General features: G+C 31.3%; 1 long non-coding RNA gene across 1 annotated transcript; it reads left to right on the plus strand.

Moving 5' to 3' along the window:
* Positions 8682–9806, plus strand: LOC109832249. The gene is made up of 3 exons (XR_002244671.1): positions 8682–8735; positions 9447–9647; positions 9774–9806. It is a non-coding gene; the product is annotated as an uncharacterized LOC109832249 (long non-coding RNA).

Genomic DNA, 9806 nt, shown 5'->3' on the forward strand with positions numbered 1-9806 from the left:
AATATTTTCATTACGATATATAAATTTAACTTCTAATTTAAGATTTTAATATTCTTTTTTAATATCTAAAAGTAGTCTAATTTTATCAAAAAAGATAAAGGTTAATGTTTTAAATAAAAAACAAAATAGAAGGAATGAAAAGCACTCTTTTTTGAATATTTTATAAAATAGTTTTTTTGAGTAAATTATAGTAATCTTTGGAAGTGATTTTTATAAACTTTTTTAGTACTTTTATATTCTCATGTCGATGCTTTTATTATATAAAAGTGTACTAGAGTTAGCATTAGTCTTCAGTTTATAATTTTTTAAAGTCTATCAAGGATTAGAAACAAACTCCATATTATCTTTTATGTTATTTTAACACTCTTTTAACCAATCATCTTGTCTTCTTAGCTTTAATTATTTATTTTTCTTTTAGAATGCTATTTTTAAAGTGTTTTTCACTTTTGCAATGCTATACCTTTTCAAGTTAAGCTTGGTTTCATGTTGGTCTCAATGACATGATAATTTAAATTGATTTTGGATTATATTTATTTCCTGTCAGTTCAATTATAAACATAAAATTTTAAATTGGGTGTAGCTTATTTAAACAAACATTAAAAAATAAATAATCACAATGCTAAAGTTTAAAGTTATAAGCAAGTAAAAACAATCAAAGTAAAACCGAGGTATAAATTTTAGTAAGGAAATAGAAAAAATATACTTAATCGTGGTGTTTAGCCATGCGCATTGCACGTGCATAAAACCTAATAGATTAAAAACATCCAGTTAAGGAATCAAACTTTAAAAATATATGATAGATTAAAACTTCACATCATTATATAAATTAAAGAAATTTCATATAACTTTACTAATAACACTAATTGGTAGAAGACTAAATTATATAAAGCTGATAAAAGATTATAACGTATAAATATATCTCTTATGTGAATAGTATTTATAGGGTAAAAAAATACAATGAGCCATGTATGGTGAAACTATCAAAAATTTTAGTGATATCATTCAAAAGAATCAAATTATTTTTATTTTAAATGGAGAAGTGAAGAAACAAACCCAACATTTAGAAACATTCATGGATCACTTGAATTGACATTTGACACAAAGCATGTCAACAAAAGAAACAATGTTTAATTTATTTAAAGAACATATTAAACAATTTTATCACAATCAAAGAAGCATTCTCTGTGGAAGATACAAGAAAAATTAGTAAGTAATATAAATTTTATACTTTATTCTTCAAATACTAAAGAAATCATAAATTTAATATAAAACTACATACAAATAATTTTGCAATAAAAACTAAAGTGAAGCTAATTATCAACTATGTTACAAGATATAACAAACAATAGATAAAAGGAGGAAAATCACTATAATGGATAAAAAGTATACACATGCTTATTTACAATAGTGTAAATAAAAAAATAACATCGACTTTTTCTTTTTCTTTTTCTTTTATACAATGCAATGGCTCTGTATGTAACTTTATTTGAGGGAGATGACTATTAATGAAAGATCAATTTTTGAAGACACGATCGAAGACATGCATTTAATAGCACTATCAAATTTTGAGATCTTTAAATATAAAGGTAACATGTTTCATTACTATATAAAATTCTTATTAAAAGCAACTAAACATAAAATTTATCTTATATATTTCTCAAATTTGTAGGAGAGACATGCATATCATCATAATTTGTATCAAAAATATATATCAACCCAAAGATACTGCTTATTAAAAAAATAAAAGAATGATGAGAAAACCAAACAAACGACACAATAAAATAATATATAATATTTTAAAGCTAATAAGCAAAGTTCATCCAGAACAAGCTTCAAAAGCATCTTCATCATGACTCTTTACTGATATATGCAGTCATCACAACATTTGAAATAGGTATGACCTTATGATACGCAATTTAAAATTCACAAAATTAAACCTAAAAATAGTTTACTAATATACAACACGCTATTGCACGTATAATGTAAAAATAATTACTATTTATAATAGAGTTGACCCGTGATTCAATGCTTACAATGGCTATAACAAGACGGTAGATAGAAATTCTAATTAGTGTGTCCAAATGATAAATATCACAGAATCGCTAATGACACCAATGTAACTAATATCCCTTCTTCACGAAATAAACACATTAAAATCAAATATTAATGTTATAATATAAGTCAAATTGATGAAAATTAAATTATTTAGTTTAAATCCTTGTGGAAAATGACATTGATAGAGCAAATGTATTATTATTTGAAGCATCAAAAACTCTTATTGGATGTAAAATAGAAGAATTTATTATAGAGAAAAAAGAGATAACTCCTAATATTGTTTAAATAAGCAATTAGAAATACAAAAAATTCATATATATATATATATATATATATATATATATATATATATATATATATATATATATATATATATATATATATAATATTAATGTTTATTCTTATTGAAACAAAAAAATAATCAGAATCTATATTTCTAAAAGTCTATGTTTGGAAATACAATTAACTTTTTTGTAAAGTAAGACATGATGACAAAAAATGAACGGGCCAGAAGAAAGATAATAGCACAAGAAATCTAGCTCTCGCCTTATGTCACAATCAATATAGACGATGAAAACACTACTCTTGAATTGCCCATGAAAAAGATAAAGGTGAAGAATGATTGATTTTAACTCAATAAAATAAAAGGAATAATAGATATTAATTTTTTTAGAATTTTTATAGAATAGCTTTTTTTTAGTAAAATTAGAAATACATAGAAGGGATTTTCATAAAAAAATTAGTACTTTTATGTGCTTATGTGGATGCTTTTATTATATAAAATATACTAGTGTTAACATTAATCTTTAGTTTATGATTTTTTATGAAGTCTATTAATGATTAGGAATAACCTTCATATTCTTTTTAGTACGGTTCTAGCCCACTTTTAATCAATCACATTAGCTTATTGGCTTTAATTATTTATCTTCCTTTTATAATACTATTTTTTCAAATGTTTTCACTTTTGTAGCACTATATTTTCTCAAGTTAAGTTTAGTTTCATGTTAGTCCAAATAACATGAAAATTCATATTAGCTTTGGATACATTTAGTTTCTGTCAATTCAATTAGCAACATAAAAATCTAAATTCAGTGTAACTCATTCAAATAAATATTAAAGAAAATAAATAATCACGATGCTAAAGTTGAGACACATGTGAACAAAAACTATTGAAGTAATAAAAAACCTAGGAATAATTTTTTGTAAGGAAATAAATTAAAATATTTAATAATGGTATTTAACCACGTGCATTGCATGTGCATAAAACCTAGTAATAATAAATATCTTAGATCTAACAAAATAAGGTGCTAGAGTGAAAAGTCATATCTATGATGAAAAAAAGATCTAATTGCTTCTGTACCCTGTGTTGGCCTCTTTATTTTGATGATGTTTAATAAATAATTTACCACTAATATTGTTTATCTAGTGTTTGTGTATTTCTATTTATTGTAGACAAACAACATGTTGGAGGATGGTGGATTGCACCATAACGATCATATCAAATGGAGGTTGGCGGAATAGTGGTTGAAGCCTTGCTATTCAAAGTTAAAGATCTAAGTTCAAGCTTCATCCAAGTTTACCAAGTTGAGCTACAAAACCTAGAGAACTAAAAACCAATCCTAGCCCTACATTCTATTTCATCCAATGGTCAAGATTGAAAATGGTAGAATTGAAATTAATTGAACATCAGCTGACAAAGTACCAATAAAAGGGGTAATTTAGGAAAAGCAGCATTAATTTTTCACGCTGTAATTAATTACCAGAAGTTGTCGAACACTACTTTCGACGAAAAAACGATTCAGTTTCACTCCATTTTGAATACAGTTTCATCTTCTCTTTACCCCAAGAACTAAACTATTCACATTCCGTCGATTTCTCAACACTTAGGTTACTTTCAACATCTAATTACAAATCGAACGAAGGCGACCAGCAAGACTTCGACTATGGAGATGAAGAAAAACAACACAGAGATTCCAAAACCGTCGTCTTCAAGAACGGGTAAAACGATTCAAACCCTCGTATTAAAAATGTAATTTTTTTTTCAAAGTTTCAAAATTTTTCATAGATTCAGTGGGGAAAGGTTCGTAATTTAGACATGAATCACTTGCATGTTGTTGAATACTTTTTTATTTTATTTTTTTAGCTTTCCCATAATATGTTACCGATGCATGTTCTAGTTTAGGGTTTTTATTTTTTTCATTTGCCTTTATCTTGTTAAAAACAAACTAAGTTTTTGTTAATATTGCAAGATGTTTTCATTTGTTCTAAATGGGTAACGATTAATTATGGTTGTCTAGATTCTGCAATATGCACTCAACTTTAATCTCCTCGATTCACTTGAGTGAAACGAGATTCACTGTAGTGAATCGAGATTCAGTGCAATGAATTGAGATTCACTAGAGTGAATCGTGATTCATTGGATGTATCTCTATTCACTAAAGTTAATAGCTACTTAGTGGAGTCAATTTGTATTCACTCAAACATAGAGAATCTCGATTCACTAATTATATGGTTTATGTATACTAACAGTGACATTAAACTGTAACGATGATCAGTTTTTCCTTGTTGTGTTGAGTGACGAGACACTGAAATAATGTATGGTATGTCATGGAGTTGGTTTCATATCATAGAATCTGGATTCAATTTGCTGAAGCTCGATACAATTTGTTGAATTTGGATTCACTTTGATAAATCTTAATACATTTGGTTGAATCTTGATTCACTGTAGTTAATGTAGATTCACTTAAGTGAATCTCGATTCACTAAAGTGAATCTAGATTCACTTAAAGTGTATCTCGATTCACTACAGTGAAACACTATTGACTGCAACGATTCAATGGAGTGAATTGATATTCACTCACGTGAATCGCGATTTAGTGCAGTTAAACGATATTCATTTCAGCGAATCGCTATTCACTGAAGTGAATTGCGATATGGATTATAATATCTATATTCAATAATGTGATTAAACCTTCATGCTTGCCATGCATTATGCAAAGTCTGTTATCATTAAAAAATGAAATGTCATCGGTTTAGCAGGTCTACGATCTAGTTCAAGAATAAAAAAAAAGCATGTGTTGAGAAGGTTGAGGTATTTACACCTTTACCTCAACAGAAGACAACACGGGTTGTGACCATGCAAAGCAGTGACGATGACTTCATCAACCCCCCAAATAATCCTGACAGTGAGGAAACATTAAAGCGTACAAGGGATGAAGACAATGAACAGACCCCAAAAAGAATGAAGAAGAAAAAGGTTGGTGTACTAAAATTTTTTAATTTTTTTTGTGTATTCAATGATGGATAATTTGATCTAATTATATTATTTTCCTCACTGGAGAAGCTTGTGAAAAAAAGATATGTTAGGTCCAACACTGACGATGACCTCGTGAACCCCCCAAATAATCCTGCAGCTGACGAAACATCAAAGCGTAGTAGGGATGAAGACAATGAACAGATGACAAGAGGAAGGAAAAAGATGAAAAAGGTTAATGTACTAAACATCTTTTTACATTTGTGAACGATTAACTCTGGTTGTCTGGATTCTGCAATATGCACTCTACTTTAAACTCCTCGATTCACTTGAGTGAAACGAGATTCAATGCAGTGAATCGAGATTAACTGCAGTGAATCGAGATTCACTGCAGTGAATCGAGATTCACTAGAGTGAATCGCGATTCATTGGATGTATCTCTATTCACTCAAGTGAATAGCTACTTAGTGGAGTCAATTTGTATTCACTCAAACATAGAGAATCTCGATTCACTAATGTGAATCCTGATATTCACAAGAACATTTTTTGTTATTAACTGATGGATAATTTGTACTAATTTTCTTTTTTTGTCACTGCAGAAGTTTTTGAAAAAAAAATGAGAGTTCTGAACCTAAGGAGTTGACTAGGATACGGGTCTCTCCAAAGATATTCTCTGATATGGTTTTGTCACTCTCTGACTCCCAAAAAGAATGGGTGAGACTAGCTGGACTTGGAGGTCTTTTACAATTTGGATTAAAGGAACTGCCACATATGTTGGGGTACCAGATTCTGCAGTCCTTTGACAGTGAATCCGTTGCGCTTAATCTTCCCAGAGGATCAATCAGTATCACAGAGGAAGATGTACATCAAGTGATGGGATTACCTCTAGGCAGGAAGCGTATACCAGCTTCCAGTACTGGCAAGTCAGCATTGGTGGATGAATGGAGGGGTCAATTCACAGACAGATTTGGTTGGAAAATTACTCCAGGGGCTGTGTCTGAGAAACTGAAGCACAGTTCTGATGTTAACCTGTTTTTTAAACTGAATTTCTTGGTTCTCTTGCACAACAGCATGATCCAATCGCTTAGCAATCCGTATGTCAACCAACGGATTCTAGTACTTGGTGATAATGTTGATCAGTGCTCTCAATACAATTGGTGTTCTTTATTACTTGACTCAATGATAGATAGCCAACACAAGTGGAAGGTTGACCCGACAAAACAATTCTACACGGGTCCTCTTGCATTCTTGATTGTAAGCCACTTGTATAATATTGATTTATTTTTACATTACTGTAGTTAAAGTAGTTTTACTTGATGATTACTAATTGATGTGCTTTATTTCTTATCTCCGTCTTTCTAGCTTTTCTATGCCGATCGGGTTCTGTTCAAAGGTAGGAGGTTGGTTGAGAGAACAACCCCTACATTTTTAGGATGGACTGACTTCGCCTTGAAGGAAAGACAGTCAGAGGAAATAAGAACAAATTCATTTGGCAAAGGTGCATTTACAGAGAGGGTTGAACTTCCAGATTCATCTCGAATGCAGAGTGCTACTGGAAACTCTCCTAAAAGTGTTGATACAATTAGAAAGGTTAGCAAATTAAGTTGCAATACTTTGTTTATTCAATTTAATCTCGAATAAGTAGGAGTGAATCTCGATTCATTTAAACTGAATGTCGATTAAGCTACATTGAATGTAATCTGGATATCTCGATTCATTGAAGTAAAACTGGAATGAATCTGGATTCACTACTACTGAATCTTGATTCAAATACATTGAATGTAATCTCAAACTATCGAATCTTGTCTATCGCCATGTTAATAATTTATGGTGACCAATGTCTGTGATATTCAAAATGCAGGATTGTATTGAGAGGGCTCAACGGAGAGCTGCAGAGCTGGAATCTGCAAAAAATAGATTTGATGCTGAGTGTGAGACAATGAGAAAGTTGTTCCCCAATGACAATGAGCTCTTTCAGATTCAACAGAGAGTTTCAAATGTACTTGTGTAGGGGTCAATGAGCTCTTTCAGATTCAACAGAGAGTTTCAAATGTACTTGTGCAGGGGTGGGGACATCGTGTAAGTACCTGTGACGATGAAACAGCTGTGGGAAACATTGTTGATGATACCCCTAATGTGAACACCAATGTGAGTAGAGATATGCATGGTTCCCCTGTTGTTGATCCAATATCAGGTGAGATACCACAAACACAAGTCTCCCCAAATTTTATTCAAGAAGTTGATAAGATTATAGAGTCCGTTAGCATGAAAAAGGATGACAGACCAGTGAGACGGAAGATCAGCGAAAGTAGTACCCCACAGACTGAAGAACCTAGTTTTTCTCTTGGGCTGACACAAGATACTCAGACTGAATCAGTGGAAATGGTTGATGTTGTTCAGATTGCTAAAGCTTGTGAATCTGAAATCATTAATGAATCTGTACAAAGAACTGATAAACAATCTGAAGATGCTGCTGCAGTTAATGAATGTAAAGGTAAGAAAGTTCAGGTGGCCGAAAATAAGGGACATGCGGGAAGGGGGAAAGAAAAGAGGATGGTAAAGCCTGCAACGTCTCTTCGGTCACCATGGGTGCAGAGGGTATCTCAGATTACTGCTAGGCAAAGTCAGCTGGAAAGCATCATATGGGATTGGGTCCATAGAGAAATAAGGCATTCAGGTGATGATTCCGCTGAAGAAGAGAATTTGTAAGTTCTGAACACTTATTTGATATTTTATTATTAGTTGTGAGACTCGCTATTGTTGATGTTTTTTCATTAATGAATTGGTATTTTGTCCCTTTATTAAATTGAATATTGTTACTGTTTTTTCAGTGAAATGGTTTTTAAGTGGAGACAAATTGAATGTTTCTTACCTGCTTTCAAGACTTTCCTTCCTACTGATTACATTGAGGCAAATGTAATCAGCATTTGGTCCTATATTTTGAACAGCAGAGAACAAATGAAGTCTGGAAATTCTCCACTTAGATTCTTCTGCAATGTTGAGACAACCGTACGTATCTTCCTTTATTTTATTTAAAATAACACTTGAGTAACATATTATTTAACCAGTTTTATGTTGTACAGTTTTGCAACATTCATCACACAGATGAGGTCAATGATGAATTGAGATACAGTCGGTTTGCTTCTCGGATGGATGAGCAACTTGCTCTGTATCCACATATGAAGTTTAATGAGATTGATATGGTAAAGATTCGAAGACAATGTTTTTATTCTTTAGCCCAATTTTAACTATATCTGTGAAATCTCTGATTAAATTTCACAACAAATAGGTCTTCTTCCCCATAAATGCGTTTGAGCATTTCTACATTGTATGCTATGGGCTAAAGAATCCAAGTATGGAGCTGATTGACAACAGCAAAAACTGCCCAGACTACAAGGAAAAATACCAAGGTCGTCCTGAGGGTTTGGTATGTTTTTTCCACCTTACGTATATTCTTTAAACATTATCTGGCAAAATACAGTAATAAGTGAATCCAGTTTTAATATAGTGAATCTGGATTCATCCAGATTCACTATAGTGAATCCAGATTCAATATAGTGAATCCAGATTCAATATAGTGAATCTGAAATTCACTAGAGTCAGATAATTCCAGATTAGCTAACTCTAGTGAATCTCGATCACTATAATTAGTGAATCTTGAAACTTTGATCTGTGTTCACATCACGTAATCACGATCCATATTAGCTAACTCTAGAGTCAGATAATTCCAGATTAGCGCTAGTAAATTTGTGTTCACATCACGTAATCACGATCCACTAGCTATAACTAGTAATCTCAAACTTTGATCACTAGAGTTAGTGAATCTGGATTCACATCTTACTATGAATCTCGATTCAATATAGCTAGTTAATCTGTGTTCACATCACATAATCACGATCCACTACCTATAGTTAATTCTAATGAATCCAGATTCAATAATATGAATCCAGATTCATTAGAGTAAGTCTAGGTGAACTAACTCTATTAAATTCTAGTGAGCTAGATCCAATGAATCGTGATTCAATGTCATTAATATTGTTTCCATATAAACAACCAAAACAAATTGTATATTACATTAAACATTACTGTATAATAATTTGGATTTATTATGTGATACTGATTAATTTTGATTAAACAGCACCAGAATTTTGTGAGATATTTGGCAGACAAAAAACATCACAAGGCGAGTGAAATAAATACATTAACGCCTGACAGACTTGAGATGGAGTGGAGAACGGCCGAAAACAAATTTGATTGTGCTATTTTTGTCATGAGACATATGGAGACCTACATGGGCGGTGGTACAGCAAATTGGAACTCTGGTTTTCATAGAGAGGGTGTAAGTGTTTAAACTAATAATGTGTTGATAATTTACATTTAGTCTTTTTGAATTAATAAAATTTAGAATATAAAGCACATCAATTAGCTATTGAATCTTGAACTGAACTTTTATTCATATGGACAGGAGCGATTAAAAAATCAGCTACATAGACTAAGG

This window comes from Asparagus officinalis, chromosome 3 (genome assembly GCF_001876935.1).
Source record: "Asparagus officinalis chromosome 3, Aspof.V1, whole genome shotgun sequence".
Taxonomy (NCBI): Eukaryota; Viridiplantae; Streptophyta; class Magnoliopsida; order Asparagales; family Asparagaceae; genus Asparagus; species Asparagus officinalis.